The sequence below is a fragment of the Octopus sinensis genome, linkage group LG25 (assembly GCF_006345805.1).
Source record: "Octopus sinensis linkage group LG25, ASM634580v1, whole genome shotgun sequence".
Lineage (NCBI taxonomy): Eukaryota > Metazoa > Mollusca > Cephalopoda > Octopoda > Octopodidae > Octopus > Octopus sinensis.
This window is the reverse complement of record NC_043021.1, coordinates 3,346,294-3,362,844: the sequence shown is the minus strand read 5'-3', so window position 1 is coordinate 3,362,844 and position 16,551 is coordinate 3,346,294. Positions and strand designations below refer to the sequence as shown.

At 39.5% G+C, this 16,551-nt stretch overlaps 1 protein-coding gene across 3 annotated transcripts in view; it reads right to left on the bottom strand.

Moving 5' to 3' along the window:
• The window catches only part of LOC115224209, a 26,529-nt gene extending 9,978 nt beyond the window's left edge, over positions 1-16,551 (bottom strand). For 2 of the 3 annotated variants that reach the window (XM_036513508.1, XM_036513509.1), the window contains exon 1: positions 16,075-16,551. The gene's annotated coding sequence lies outside the window, so the exon portion shown is untranslated. The remainder of the gene's footprint in view (positions 1-16,074) is intronic. The other variant, XM_036513510.1, reaches the window with a different exon arrangement.

The window sequence follows — 16,551 nt, the reverse complement described above, 5'->3', positions numbered from 1 at the left end:
CTCATTGCAATTTAATATCATTTCTTTACCACTTCATGTATTGAAACTCCAATATTTGAATGTGAGGTCATCCTCTGAGCATTCCATTTTTTGTACATTAGAAAAATTATGCTTCTGTGAGTGGTTTACTTGCCAACACCCCCAGCTTCTAATTCTTCAAAATAATTTTAAGAAATAATTTTCAATGGCTGTGTGGTAAGTAGCTTGCTAAACAACCACATGGTTCCGGGTTCAGTCCCACTGCGTGGCATCTTGGGCAAGTGTCTTCTACTATAGCCCCGGGCCGACCAATGCCTTGTGAGTGGATTTGGTAGACGGAAACTGAAAGAAGCCTGTCGTATATATGTATATATATATATATATATATATATATATATATGTATGTGTTTGTGTTTGTCCCCCTAGCATTGCTTGACAACCGATGCTGGTGTGTTTACGTCCCCGTCACTTAGCGGTTCGGCAAAAGAGACCGATAGAATAAGTACTGGGCTTACAAAGAATAAGTCCCGGGGTCGATTTGCTCGACTAAAGGCGGTGCTCCAGCATGGCCGCAGTCAAATGACTGAAACAAGTAGAAGAGTAAGGAAAGTTCCAAATAAAATAAAACTGTTCTCACATTTACTTAATCTTGTTCCTTATTTAAAGTTTGGATTATATTTCGTTTACACAATTAAAATTAATTAATATACTATTTACATTGAGTGTGTATGAGCAAGTAGCAAAATGCAAGGAAGACCAGACTGGGAAATAATCTAATTTTTATAATCTCACAGATTATTACTGGATTTCTTGAGAAATCCAATAGTACCATTCTATTCCAGTGAATATATCTTCAAGAATAATTCTAAGCCATTAACGGCTACCTTTTCAGCCTGGGCAATGCTCGTATGTACAATGTCCTGCATACGTGATCCCAGTTGAAATAATTGCTTTATCTCTCCACCCCTTTACGTATCAATAAATTTCTACCAATAATCCTACGAACGACGATATTAAAATGTCTGGAAAGCCGTTTGTAATGTTGTCGTTTCTTCTTCTTCCACTTTTATGCGTACAAAGTGTACGTTGTGTGTACACAGAGATACACACAACAAATATGTGAAATAACGCCATAGACACTGTAGGAAAATTTACGCGAGCCATTAGGGGGGGGGGACTTTTATGAGGTCGTTGAACCTGCTTGAAGAGAAAGTATCCAAATCATCATTGAATAACACACAATCGTTTAAACAAAAAAATTGACCCACAAAGAACAGCAATTTCTGGGGGAAAAATGTCGGTAATGATCATAGCTTGAATATATTTTTTAGTCTAATGTCTGTTTGTTCAAGGTCGATTAAACAACAATGAAAATATACGTTTACCGGACACTTTACTTTTGTTCTTATTTTCCATGAAGCAATTTTTTTCAAGTGGGAACTTTTTACTCTACTTATTCAGTAAACCGTTCAACTGAAAGAAAGCAGACGTCTGTCGTCTGTCGTGTGCCACTGAAAATAAGGTGTTTTTTTTTAAATAAAAATTTCGCTTCGATATTATTATGTCAATGTGTGTGGGTAAAAATACCTGTACTGTACAATCAATAAAGTTCTGAATAAATAAATAATTCTTTTTTAAATCTATAAATTCTATTGCCCTTCTTTTTCCCCCAGACGTTCGTTAATCAAAATGGCTACACGAAGCGTTCGTTCTTGGGTGTATTTTACAATCCTAGCCAGAAACCACACTAATATAAGCTTTATAATTTGACCATTTCAAAAGAAATTGTCACATTTGATAATTTAATTCTCGATAAACTAAAACAGGGATTGTTATGTATAGAGAACGCTTTCGATCAAATGTCGGTTCAGACAACTCATCTGATTTTGCCCTTTCTATCAATGTCTGTCTTGTTTACCTTATCTTTCTGCAACAGAGACCATTATAACATTACCTTTAAGTCATTACTTTTGGATGAATATTTCTTTCTCGGCGCTTTTAGATTTTACGACAGAAGTCAAATCTCCTCACCGAATTTATTGAGTCACATCCGCCAACTCGTATGAAATTAAACAAAATAAGAAAACGGCATTGATTTTCTATGGTTCCAGCTTATTTATTTATTAGATATATTACTAATAATTTTAACGTTTTTTTTTAGTTGTTTTAATTATCATAACTACCGTTTAACTTTTTTTTTCATTTACAATGTTGTTGCTGAATTTAAGGACTCGTGTTCTGGACTTCTTGAAGTCGAAAAAAAAATTTTTTTTTTGATTGGAATATAATTTATTAAAATAAACAGTCCAAGAGAGAAACCATTTTTTTTTTCAAAGTTATCAGTAAAATAATGAAAGCAATAACATTTCGATATTGCCGATAATGACGCCAGGCGAAATGCTTAAACAGCATTTCATCCGTCTTTACATTGAATTCAAATTCCGCCGACGGACTTTGCATTTCATGATTTCACAGTCGATAAAATAAGTATCAGTTGAACACTGGAGTTGGTGTAATAGACTTACCCCTCCCCTAAAATTGCTGGCTTTGTGTCAAAATTTGAAACCAATAATATCAGATATAAATTGATGGTGGTGGGTCAAAATTAAGAAAATTTCAAATTCTTGAAAAAAAAAAAACCTTTATAATCATATTTTTCCTAAATGAAACACGAATACTAAAGAAATAGCTTTTTTTTTTAAAAAACCCACTCCCCAATTTTTTGCTTTGCGTTGTTAGTGACAGTTATTCCAAAACTTCACCAAATATTTTAAAGAACGCACAAACAATTGACCTGCCTGAAAAAAAAATCCCGTTATTGAAGAACTGCGTTCATCTTGAACCATTGACAATGATATAAACTTGGTGGAAGTGCTGTTAGATTGATAGCTAATATTCGAACGTGAAAACCAAATGGTCGCGTTGTTTTGTATGTTATAAGACAAAGAAGCATTACCTTGGTACAGCGTAAAGTAGTTACGAGTGACAGGCAAGCATATATGGAGATGGATAGACAGACAGGCTAGTTTAATTTCGGTATTTTACTACTAATCGTTTTCATGGCTATTATTGCATTGTTCCTCCATTACGAAGTATGTGCGATATTTCGTTTCATTATTCAGAAGGTGAAAACTGTAGAAGTCAGAACGTGAAAACTGTAGAAGTATAATAAAAAGAAAAGTAAAATAATATTCGGTAGAACTCGACTGAACTCGGCGATGAAATAAAATTGGGAGAATGTTTTATCTTTGGAACTGAAAAGTTTATTTCAGAATTGTTCATGTTTAGAATATATGATTAACTTCTTAAAACAATAAGCAGCCGTGAGAATTGTATGACATCATGAACATTGGAATGGAAGTACAATTAACTTTCTTGCACCGTTGGAATTAATTCGTAATTGATTCGTAATTCAGCAATACGCTGTTAGGGACGCGTGCGTTTGGTGAATAGCTACACATTCAGATGAGGGAGAAAAAAAAACCCCATCGGGTGTTGTCTATACAGGGGTTATTATCAAAGGTAAGATTCTCCTCTCTTTTTGAGGTCTCAATTCCACAAAGACTTGCCTTGTGGAGCTTATGTAAATTTGGTGGGCAACAGTTGACTGCAGACAATGATATAGGGCAGGTCGATATCAGTAGAGAAGCATTTTAGACTTTCGCTTCGTTGCTTTGTTTCCAGCAAATGTCGATCTATGTATGCTGACTTCTATCGTTTCACTTTCTGGATCATAAAACAAGTAGTGGAAGTCGGGATAAAGTTAGGTGGTCTCATTGAAAATCTGTTTGATTTTCAAATTGGTTTGATTTTTGTTATCGATCCCGAAAGGATAAAAGGAAAGTCGACCCCGGCGGAATTTGAACTCAAAACGTAAAGACAAACGAAATACCTATTTCTTTATTACCCACAAGGGGCTAAACACAGAGGGGACACACGAGGACAGACAAAGGGATTAAATCGATTATATCGACCCCAGTGCGTAACTGGTACTTAATTTATCGACCCCTGAAATGATGAAAGGCAAAGTCGACCTCGGCGGAATTTGAACTCACAACGTAACGGCAGACGGAATACCGCTAAGCATTTCGCCCGACGTGCTAACGTTTCTGCCAGCTCGCCGCCTTTCTTTGAATTATTAAAGCGCGTGGCTTAGTGGTTAGGGCAATCGGCTCACGATCCTAAGTTCATTTCCCGGTGACGTGTTGTGTCCTTGAGCAAGACACTTTACCTCACGTTGCTCCAGTCCACTCAGCTGGCAAAAATGAATAGTGCCTGTATTTCAAAAGGGCCAACCATGTCACACACTGTGTCACGCTGAATCTCCCTGAGAACTACGTTAAGGGTACGCATGTCTGTGGAATGCTCAGCCGCTTGCACATTAATTTCACGAGCAAGCTCTTCCTTTGATCGTATCAGCTGGGACCCTCGTCGTCGTAACCAACGGAGTGCTCCTATTAAAGAACGAAGGTATTTTTCAGGTACGCTGGTTGTTTATGACGATCAAAAATAACATTACATCAAATGTTTAATGTTTTTAATTATTTCAGCAAGCAAGAAGCAAAACAAGCAAGCGCGTGGAACAACTCCGGACGTGTTCCGATCGTATCGTAACCTCATCAGCGAAGCATAGCACTCGTCATATTTAAAAGAAAGACTAACAGGTAAAACTGACGTAAAAGAAATAGTGAAATTGCTTAGATATAAATCAGAGACAACAATCAATATAAAAAACAATAATTATGTGTGTGTGTGTGTATATATATATATATATATATATATATATATATATATAGCCTAAGTGATACGCACCGGACCGCGGTTTCGAGGTTGTTGCCTCATGTATATATTATTATTATTATTATTATTTCTAAGTCTTTCTATATTTATGGACTGCCAAGCTAATATGGCAGTCCATAAATATAGGGCGAAAGCTGCCGTTGATTAGCTCCAAGAGGCCATCGCCTCTAGCTAGCTGTATGACACACGAACCTGTGTCCATTATAACCTTCGAACAGGGGAGGTCAGCCGCTGGTTAGGCATCTGCACGTGTCAGGGTATTTGCCTTTTATCAATGCAGTGTAGCCGAACCCATAATAAAACAATACAAGGAAAAAAGAAAAAAACAACAACAACAACGCGAGCACGTGGTACATGCAAAGTATGAACTAGACGCTCGAGCAATGAAAGAAAGGTTATTTTACGTTTCGAGCGAAGCTCTTCTTCGGAAATAGGAGATATAGATAAAGTCCAAGAGAAAAGGAAGACAGAGGGAAAAAAAATCGCCAACAATATATATATATATTTTTGTTTTCATGAATCGTTTGCTTATGTATTTTTTGTGTTTGTGTATATGTATGTATAGTTCAGTGTGAGTACGTATGTACAATATATATTTTTGTATGTGTTTGTTTGTAGGTATGTAAGTATATATATATATATGTGCATGTGCCCTATCTTTCAATCAGCAGCTGGGGGTTAATTTCTCATTCATGTCACCAGTTCGTTTTTTGTTTTTCAATAAACTAAAAAGTCGCTTACCTTTCTTTTATGACAAGCTTTATCTGTGCACGACCTCGCTTCGACCTGCCCGAGATTTGAAACCAAAACAAGCGGGAAATCCTCTCCACACCAGATGATTGATCACCAAGCAAGCACCCGTGCTGGTCAAGGAAAGGTCAGTCCTTTGTTTAGGGTCTGACCTACATTACTGACCATAATCTATATAACACAGAAATTTCCTATCTCTACCTCTTTTGTGTCAGTCAGACCAACGAGCAACAAGCTCTTTTGCGTCAGCCATGACCAAGAGCAGCACTTTCCTTTCGGCCGCAAGACGGTACCACCTTTATAACTTTCTTCCTTTCTAGTCAGCTTCGTGCATTCTTTACTCTTTCAGTCTCTACTCACAGCAACTACACTATCAACTACTAACCAGCGAGCCATCCTTGTCACATTGCTGCTGTGTCTCTAACTACATGTCGGGCAAACGAATAAATATATGTAAGTAATATTTCTTCGTTCTTGGTGTTGATTCTTCGATGTTCGCTGATTAGTCCGACGCGAGAACCTTTTAGCGTTTCATCTACACGTTACATTCGGTACTGGGCTACATCATATCGAATTGATATGGCACATCACCTTATCCCGCTGCTATTGGCGACTCCGATGTGATCCTGCACATGAAACGTTCTCTTGACTTCTCAAACGCAGCCCTGCATGTCACGTGAACTTTTGTACATTGACTTCAACTTTTTTTGCATACATATATTTTTGCATTTCAAACGCTACTTTTTTAGCCTTTCAAAACCAGGACATTTTCTAGCTAAGTTTGTCATTTTCATTCTGATTTCTTTACACTGCACACCTTCATTTGTTTACACTTAACAATTCCGCGACGCTTCATTTTACTAAAACAAGTAAATTCATAAGCGTATGTTTTTGAATGTTCTATATTTTTATAAAAAAAAAAGGTTTTCTCGTTGGCCACTGGCATTGCACATTCCCTGCACACGCATTGTTCACCTATTTTTATAACATGGTTTCTGCTAAATGTTCTCCTTTTGAATGTCTGTAGTGTAGGGACCTCGCTTCGCCCTGCCTGAGATTTGAAACCAAATATACCCGCTTGCTGCTTGTCAAAGCAAGCGGGAAAATCTCTCCACACCCGATGATTGATGAGGCAGTACTTGATCACCAAGCACCCGTGCTGGTCAAAGAAAGGTCAGTCCTTTGTTTAGGGTTTGACCTACATTACTGACCATAGTCTATATAACACAGAACATTTCCCATCTCTACCTCTTTTGCGTCAGCCATGACCAAGAGCAGCACTTTCCTTTCGGTCGCAAGAAAGACGGTACCATCTTTATCCTTTCTTCTTTTCTTGTCAGCATCGTGCATTCTTTACTTTTTCACTCTCTACTGACGGTAACTTCGGGGCTAATGCAGTTTCGCACCTCTCCTTGAAAAATGCATTTCTTTAAAAAAAAATTTCGGATTCCTACGTTTAAGATGTCGGAGATTACGAATATGCAAAAAAAAAAAAAAAATTTTTTTAATTCCACTTAAAATTTTGAACTTTTTTGAAACTTTTTATCCCTATGTTTTAGATGATGGAGATTCCGAATATGCAAGAAATCACGTTTTCAAAATTTTTAATTCAATAACCAAACTGTATGACGTATCCACTGGGAAGCCACGACCGATCGTACCATCAGCCTGGCGCAAGAAAGTTTTCGGCGTAATTCACAGACTTCCCCCACCCAGGTACTAAAGCCACACGGCGGCTGCTGTCAAGCAAATTTATCTGGCACGGTATGGCCAAGCAAATCGGGGACTGGACCAGGACTTGCATCCCCTTTCAACAACCCAAGGTCCATCAACACACCAAAGCACTCCTCGGCAACTATGAACCATTACTGGCTCGATTCAGCCATGTCAACCCCCTACCACCTTCACAAGGTTGCTCGTATCTACTGACCTTGGTAGACCGCAACATCCGCTGGCCCGAGGCTATTCCTCTCCGTAGCACAGAAACACAAGAAATCAGCCGAGCCTTCATGGCCAACTGGGTCGCCCGTTTCGGTGTCCCAGACAGCATCTCATCCAATCGGGGTTCCCAATTCACCTCAAAGCAGTGGAATGACGGAACTCATATTGCATTGGTAGTTCCAATATCTACCGTTAGGTGTTGTGATTTCCACAATTGTTTTGAATTCAGATTTGTTTGCACCTGTTTATCGTTTAGATTCTCTCATTTGCATTCATTTGTGACTTTAATTCTTGCCCCATAGCTCCCGGATGTATGACTTCCTCCCTAGTTAACCCGCATCAAAGTTCCTGTCTACAGTCTAGTCTGTCATGAATCCAGCTCCCCACTCCATAACTGTTGACTGTCATTGGAACCGGGAAGGCGTTTTAATTGTCCTGCCCATGCATGTGGTTACTCGGTTCTTTGATGACTGTTCCTTGTCAAGGGTTGGTATGATATGGCCGCGGCGGCCCGTTTGGTGGCTGGGCTACCTGAACGGGGCTATCAATATCGAGACGGGCAGGTTTCAACCTATCGATGGAGACTGTCTTGTCGTCCGCCGATTAGGAGTTGGAGTGATTTATCTCCCGGATGTATGACTTGATATGGACCATCGTAGGGTGCCTGGAGGGGTTTTCGCCGTGTGTCACATCGAACAAACACAAAGTTAAGCCGTGCGGAGGTCATTTGGTACGGATGATCTGGATGTACCGTGTGTCGACATGGGGACAGGGCGCAACTGGGCCACGCTGTCCCTCAGTTGAGCGAGGTACCTTTTGACATTCGAGTCCAACTTCGTATTCGGAAGGAACTCTCTTGGCACTGTAAGAGGGGCATCATACACCATTTCCGCGGAGGAAGTGTTGAGATTTTCTTTTGGGTCGATGAGGATTCCCAGCATCACCCATGGGAGTTTGTCAATCCAATTTGGTCCGCTAAGTCTGGTTGTCATCTATTCCTTCAGGTGGCAGTGAAATCTCTCCACTAATCTGTTGGCCTGTGGGTGGTAGATTTGTGCGGTCCATTCATCATCATCATCATCATCATCGTTTAACGTCCGCTTTCCATGCTAGCATGGGTTGGACGGTTCAACTGGGGTCTGGCAAGCCCGAAGGCTACACCAGGCCAGTCAGATCTGGCAGTGTTTCTACAGCTGGATGCCCTTCCTAACGCCAACCACTCCGAGAGTGTAGTGGGTGATTTTATGTGCCACCGACACAGGTGCCAGACGAGGCTGGCAGACGGCCACGCTCGGATATGGTGTTTTCGGTGTTTTTCTTATGTGCCACCGACACAGGTGCCAGACGATCCAAAAAGGAATAGCTAACAACCAGACTTAACGGGCCATAGTCAGTATGTATGTATGTAAGTGAAGGCGCGTGGCTTAGTGGTTAGGGGCATTCGGCTCGTGATCGTAAGGTTGTGAGTTCAATTCCCGGCGGCGCGTTGTGTCCTTGAGCAAGACACTTTATTTCACGTTGCTCCAGTCCACTCAGCTGGCAAAAATGAGTAGTACCTGTATTTCAAAGGGTCAGTTTTGTCACACTGTGTGTCACGCTGAATCTCCTCGAGAACTACGTTTGTGTGGTAAGCAGAGCTAACGGTTGGAATAACCGTCTAAAGGATAAGTGTATCCGTTCTTACTGCCGATATCATTTACTTATGTTAACCCTGGGCAGGGGTATGCAAGCACACGATGCTCATAGGGTACAGGTAATAACAGAATAAACAAAAGTTTATCAGTAATCAATTTCAAATTCGCAAAAAATGGAGATAACTTTTGATCAACATCGGTTGATTGATTGATTCTAGTTTCAGCTCATGAGCTGTGGCCATGCTGGGGCACCGCCATTTAAATTATTTTTAATACAAAACATAATATTTATATATACATATATATATATATATATATTCTTTTGTTTCAGTTGACTGCGACCATGCTGGCGCACCACCTTTGGTCGAACAAATCGACCCCAGGACTTATTCTTTGTAAGCCTAGTGCTTATTCTATCGGTCTGTCTTGCCGAACCGCTAGATTACGGGGACGTATACAAACCAACATCGGTTGTCAGACGATGGCGGGGAGACAAACACACATGTATGTGTGTGTATGTATGTATACATTTATGTGTCTTTGTGTTTGCGCCCCCTACCCCCATTGCTTGACAACCGATGCTGGTGTGTTTACGTCCCCGTAACTTATCGGTTCGGCAAAAAGGAGACGATCGAATAAGTACTAGGCTTACAAAGAATAAGTCCTGGGGGGGTCGATTTGTTCGACTAAAACCCTTTAAGGTGGTACTCCAGCATAGCCGCAGTCAAATGACTGAAACAAGTAAAAGAATAAGAGAATAAACTACAAATTATATAGATTAAGAGATTTAGCTACTGTTTCTAGCACGTCGAACGACCGTGCCGAAAGCTCCTCCTTCCATGGCTCCAGTTAAACCATTATCTTCCTTCCTTTGAGGTTAGAAACACTGGCCTTTTCACCTTTCAGATAGGGAGAGGCGACAGTATCATATTTAACGAGCGTCTCTTGTACTCGTAGAGGAAACCCTCGCTGACAGTTAAGCAGCCCCTACAATCCCCTTCTACTGAAATTTGGCAATCTGGTTCATATTAATCATTCTTTGGTTTCTTTTCCCTTCTTAACCGTTTTTCCCCCCCTTCTTTCTTATTCTTTTACATTACTAGCGTTTCTCTTTGACCGCAGACCAACTCGCGACACATGTCGTCCCACCACCTTTACCATCTGTCTTATTCTTATTTTCTTCCTCCCCTCACCTTTCTCATCTACTAATATAATTCTTTATTACCCACAAGGGGAGTGGCGCAGGAGTGGCTGTGTGGTAAGTAGCTTGCTAACCAACCGCATGGTTCCAGGTTCAGTCCCACTGCGTGGCATCTTGGGCAAGTGTCTTCTGCTATAGCCCCGGGCCGACCAATGCCTTGTGAGTGGATTTGGTAGACGGAAACTGAAAGAAGCCTGTCGTATATATATAATGTGTGTGTGTGTGTTTGTCCCCCTAGCATTGCTTGAGAACCGATGCTGGTGTGTTTACGTCCCCCGTCACTTAGCGGTTCGGCAAAAGAGACCGATACAATAAGTACTGGGCTTACAAAGAATAAGTCCCGGGGTCGATTTGCTCGACTAAAGGCGGTGCTCCAGCATGGCCGCAGTCAAAAGACTGAAACAAGTAAAAGAGTAAAGAGTAAGGGGCTAAACCTAGAGGGGGACAAACAAGGACAGACAAAGGGATTAAATCGATTACATCGACCCAGTGCATTACTGGTACTTAATTTATCGACCCCGAAAGGATGAAAGGCAAAGTCGACCTCGGCGGAATTTGAACTCACAACGTAAGCATTTCGCCCGACGTGCTAACGTTTCTGCACCATCAGAAATCACCATTCTTGGCAACGATTACATCGACACCAGTGCATTACTGGTACTTAATTTATCGACCCCGAAAGGATGAAAGGCAAAGTCGACCTCAGCGGAATTTGAACTCACAACGTAAGCATTTCGCCCAACGTGCTAACGTTTCTGCCAGCTCGCCGCCTTTCTCATCTACTAGTAATCTATTCTGCACCATCAGAAACCACCATTCTTGGCAACGAATCGACAAAATTGTTGGAATGACCTTTGCGATGTTTTGATCTAGTTTCTATGGGTTCTCTGTTCAAATCTTGGCGAGGTCAACTACATTTTGGAGATCGATAAATAATCTTTTCTACTCTAGGCACAAAGCCCGAAATTCTGGGGGAGGCGGAGCAGTCGATTAGATCGACCCCAGTATGCAACTGGTACTTAATTTATCGACCCCGAAAGGATGAAAGGCAAAGTCGACCTCGGCGGAATTTGAACTCAGAACGTAACGGCAGACGAAATAACTATTTCTTTACTACCCACAAGGGGCTAAGCACAGAGAGGACAAACAAGGACAGACAAACGGATTGAGTCGATGATATCGACCCCAGTGCGTAACTGGTACTTATTTAATCGACATCGAAAGGATGAAAGGCAAAGTCGACCTCGGCGGAATTTGAACTCGCAACGTAACGGCAGACGAAATACCGCCAAGCATTTCACCCGGCGCGCTAACGATTCTGCCAGCTAAACGATGCTAATAAAATTAATCAAAAGATGTTCAGGTGTGGCTGTGTGGTAAGAAATCTGTTTCCCATTCACGTGGTTTCAGGTTCAGTTTTACTACACAGCAGCTTGGGCAAAATTCTTCCATTATACTTGTGACTGGATTTGGTAAATGGAAATTGAACGAAGCCTATCGCGTGTGCGTTGTAGTGTATACACACACACACGCGCGTGCGTATGTACTCTTTATCCTTTACTTGTTTCAGTCATTTGACTGCGGCCATGCTGGAGCACCACCTTTAACCCAGCAACTCGACCCCTAGACTTATTCTTTGTAAGCCTAGTACTTATTCTATCGGTCTCTTTTGCCGAACCGCTAAGTGACGGAGGCGTAAACACACCAGCATCGGTTATCAAGCAATACTAGGGGGACAAACACAGACACACACATATATATATACATATATACGACGGGCTTCTTTCAGTTTCCGTCTACCAAATCCACTCACAAGGCTTTGGTCGGCCCGAGGCTATAGTAGAAGACACTTGCCCAAGGTGCCACGCAGTGGGACTGAACCCGGAACCATGTGGTTTGTAAGCAAGCTACTTACCACACAGCCACTCCTGCGCCTATGTATGTAATCTATTTTATCTTGGTATTTATCCCCACCACATCTTCACAACAGATGCTGGTTTCTTTACGTTTCCCGTCACTTAGTGGCAAAAGAAACCGATAGAATAAGTATAGCACCGTTTTCTATTTCCTAATGCAAACCATCAACGTATTTTTAAGGAGTTATGGGTGAACGACATTAAGAACTGGGGCATTCCTTCGATATAGCTTGACATGGTCGAGACATTTCACTTCGGATATTTCCGTGGGTTGTGAAGTCAATGTTTCATTTTAAACTTGAAGAAAAAAAAAAGCCTTGCATATTCGTTCTTACCTGTTTCATGTGTCTAAGTAAAATCCGCAAATTTCCAAGCAGAAAACAGAATCGAACTGTCATTTGCTTCCCCGGAAATACCCGAAGTGAAGTGTTTTGATTTTTGTCGAGTTATATCGAAAGAAAGCTAGAACTGGTATACATTTCTTCTGTGTCATCAGGAACATGGGTATAGTCTTGCAGCCTCCAAAAGAAACTTACGAAGTCGCTGGGTTGGCAGTGAGATAGCCCGTATGAAAGGAAACCGAGCGACATATTGTTTGAAGTAGCCAGGTTACATTGCGAGTCGAACAATACACTTTTTCAGGCTCAGTATTTTGTTTGAATAGAAAGGTATGCGGGGTTTGAAAGGTATCTATATAAAATTTCATTCAAAGATATCCATTTTCCTCAGAGCTACAAGGAAAAAAACTAGGATCTTGTGAATTTTCCGAAAGCCCTCTCCTCCCACCCCGGTTGGTTTGCACACATTTTTGTTTTCATATTCGCTTCATACACTTCTTTTTACACCCATCACACTATATTTTTTTTTTTGGTTTTCGTTTCCAGGTAATACTGCGAACATTAATTAATTGAAATTGTTATAATTTCTTCAATTAATAGAAAACAAATCAATAACGTTAATAAAAAATTTTCTCGGAGGGTGCAAGGGAGAGAACTCTCATAATTTCGAAGTTAGTGCAGTTGTCTCCTCGATAACAACAAAGATAAGAACAAGAGCATCCAGCCTGTTAGAAATAATTTCTACACACAGTTAAATTGAGTCGTGAAATTAACGTGTAAGTGGCTGAGCTCTCCACAGACACTTCTACCCTTAACGTAGTTCTCGGGGTTATTCAGCGTGACACAGAGAAGGACAAGGCCGGCCCTTTGAAATACAGGTACAACAGAAACAGGAAGTAAGAGTGAGAAAAAGTTGTGGTGAAAGAGTACAGCAGGGATCACCCCCTCCCCCAATAAACGTAGTAAGTATACAATAAAGGCCTTGGCTATCTTGTACTCGTTCCGGGGATTAAGACTGCAACCGAATGAATCGATCCCAGTTCTTGTTACACCACAACTTTCTCTCACTCTTACTTCCTGTTTCTGTTGTACCTGTATTTCAAAAGGGCCAGCCTTGTCACACTCTGTGTCACGCTGACTCTCCCCGAGAACTACGCTAAGGGTACACGTGTCTGTGTGCCATTTGCACGTTAATAATGAGTTGTGATGTCACTGGTGCCAAGCAGTATCGACCTTTGCCTTTCCCTTGGATAACATCAATGACATGGAAAATGGAGGTTGGTATGCATGGGCGACTGCTGGTCTTCCTTGTGCCACGGAGGGTAACTTTCTAGGTGCAATCCCATGGTCATTCATGACCGAAGGGGGTCACAACAACAATAAACGGACAGGAAAAAATAGATAAGAGATTTAAAATTGGGGAGGAGTGAAATTTGAGTCCCTTATTAAACTTTATAACATTAATTATTAAACATTGTTTGTTTCTCATAAAATGGTGTATATTCAATTTACATTTAATTACTCCTTTACTTGTTTCACTCATTTGACTGCGGCCATGCTGGAGCACCGCCTTTAGTCGAGCAAATCGACCCCGGGACTTATTCTTTGGAAGCCTAGTACTTATTCTATCGGTCCCTTTTGCCGAACCGCTAAGTTACGGGGACGTAAACACACCAGCATCGGTTGTCATGCAATGCTAGGGGGACAAACACACACATACATATACGCAACGGGCTTCTTTCAGTTTCTGTCTACCAAATCCACTCATAAGGCCTTGGTCGACCCGTGGCTATAGTAGAAGACACTTGCCCAAGGTGCCACGCAGTGGGAATGAACCTGGAACCATGTGGTTGGTAAGCAAGCTACTTGGCAAACAGGAAGTAAAACGCACATTCTCTTCACTTTGATGTTTTGTCTGTATTTAATTTCGATTTGTATAAGTTCGTCATTTCGCTCCAATTTCTTTAAAGTAAACAATCAAAAATTTTAATTGTTGGGGTGAGGGTGAAATAAAAAAAAATTTTTTTTACATATTCGTAATCTCTTATAATCTAAAACGTAGGAATCCGAACAAATTTTGGTTAAGAAAATTTTACCAAAATGTTTTTTTTTCCAAAAAATGTGTTTTTCAAGGAGGAAGTGCGAAACTGCAGCCTTTTATGAGGATTATGCGGTTTGTAGGCTCAACTGTTAAGACAAAAATTAATTAGTTTGTTTTTTTTTTAATAAAAAAAAGAAAATCGGGGAGACGAAATTCTAAGATTGTAGGTACAGAGCAAACGTGTTTAGAACGGAGGGAGCGAGTGAAAACAATGACAGGAGGTAAATACATCCAAACGCACGTGTATGTGAGCGAGAGATGTACGATTGAGTATTTATAAATTACATGTTACATGTAATTTATAAATTTATTTTCATCTGCTGATAGTTACTAAAGAAGCCCAAAGCCCAAAAGAAAAGGTCTCTGGCATTTTTACAAAGTTTGATAAGTGCTATGCACTTAAATCACTTTTATAACTTTCTGTCGATTGAATATAATTTTTTAAACAATATATACACGCGTTGAATTTTTGTTATACCAGACCTACATACACACACACACACATTATATATATATTTATTTACTTTGATATATATTATATATATTTATTTACTTTGATATATATATATATATATATTTATTGACTTTGATATATATATATATATATTTATTGACTTTGATTATATATATATATATTTATTGACTTTGATATATATATATATATTTATTGACTTCGATATATATATATATATATTTATTTACTTTGATATATATATATTATTTATTTACTTTGATATATATATATATATATATTTATTTACTTTGATATATATATATATATATATATATATATATAATTTAATAAACAATATACATTTTTCGAGCCACTGTGTTTATTAAATAATATTTATCTCTCACCAGATAGAGTATTTTTTGTTGATCTTAGCATCACAGAACATTATATATATATGTGTGTGTGTGTGTGGTCTGTGTGAATATATATATATATATATATATGTGGTGTGTGTGTGTGTGTGGTGTGTCTGTGAATATATATATATGTGTGTGTGTGGTGTGTGTCTGTGTGAATATATATATATGTGTCTGTGTGAATATATGTGTGTGTGTCTGTGTGAATATATATATATAATATATATATATATATGTGTGTGTGTGTGAATATATATGTGTGTGTGTGAATATATATGTGTGTGTGTCTGTGTGAATATATATATATATATATATAATATGTGTGTGTGTGTGAATATATATGTGTGTGTGTGAATATATATGTGTGTGTGTCTGTGTGAATATATATATGTGTGCGTGTGTCTGTGTGATATATATATATATATAAAGGGTTATTTATGGAAGATTACAACACGAGAGATTAAGATGTATTTTCACACAAACAACCGCAGTAAAGATGATAACATCTAAATCGTTTATCAACAAAGAAGAGTTTTTCACATACCTTGCTTACTTCCTTATTAAAAAAAAAATCACCGCAAGAGAATACAATCGCAGCATGTTATAATTGTGGTGCCAAGCTCCGATAGAAAGTGTCTTGTCTTGGAAACGAGTAAAACTTCTGAGACGGGACCGTTCTTTCTGGTAGTCAGGACATGGACGACGGTAGAAAATAAAGAGATAAATTAAAAAATAAATAAAGACTACGATAGCCGCGAACCCATCGTAGGTGGGTTTGTTGTTGGTATTATTATCATCATTCATTGCGAGCTGCCTTTCAGCCGAATGGTCATTTGCTACTGATCTTGCCCCACCCGTCCACCAAAGACGATCCACTAGCTTTTTTTTTTTATCTGCCCACTTAACTATTAGCCTTTCTTTCTGTCTAACATGAATGAATGACATCCGAAGATTTCTTTCTATTTATTGTGTGTATAGCTGCCTTTTTTATTTATGTGTGTGTATGTCACACATACCCTAA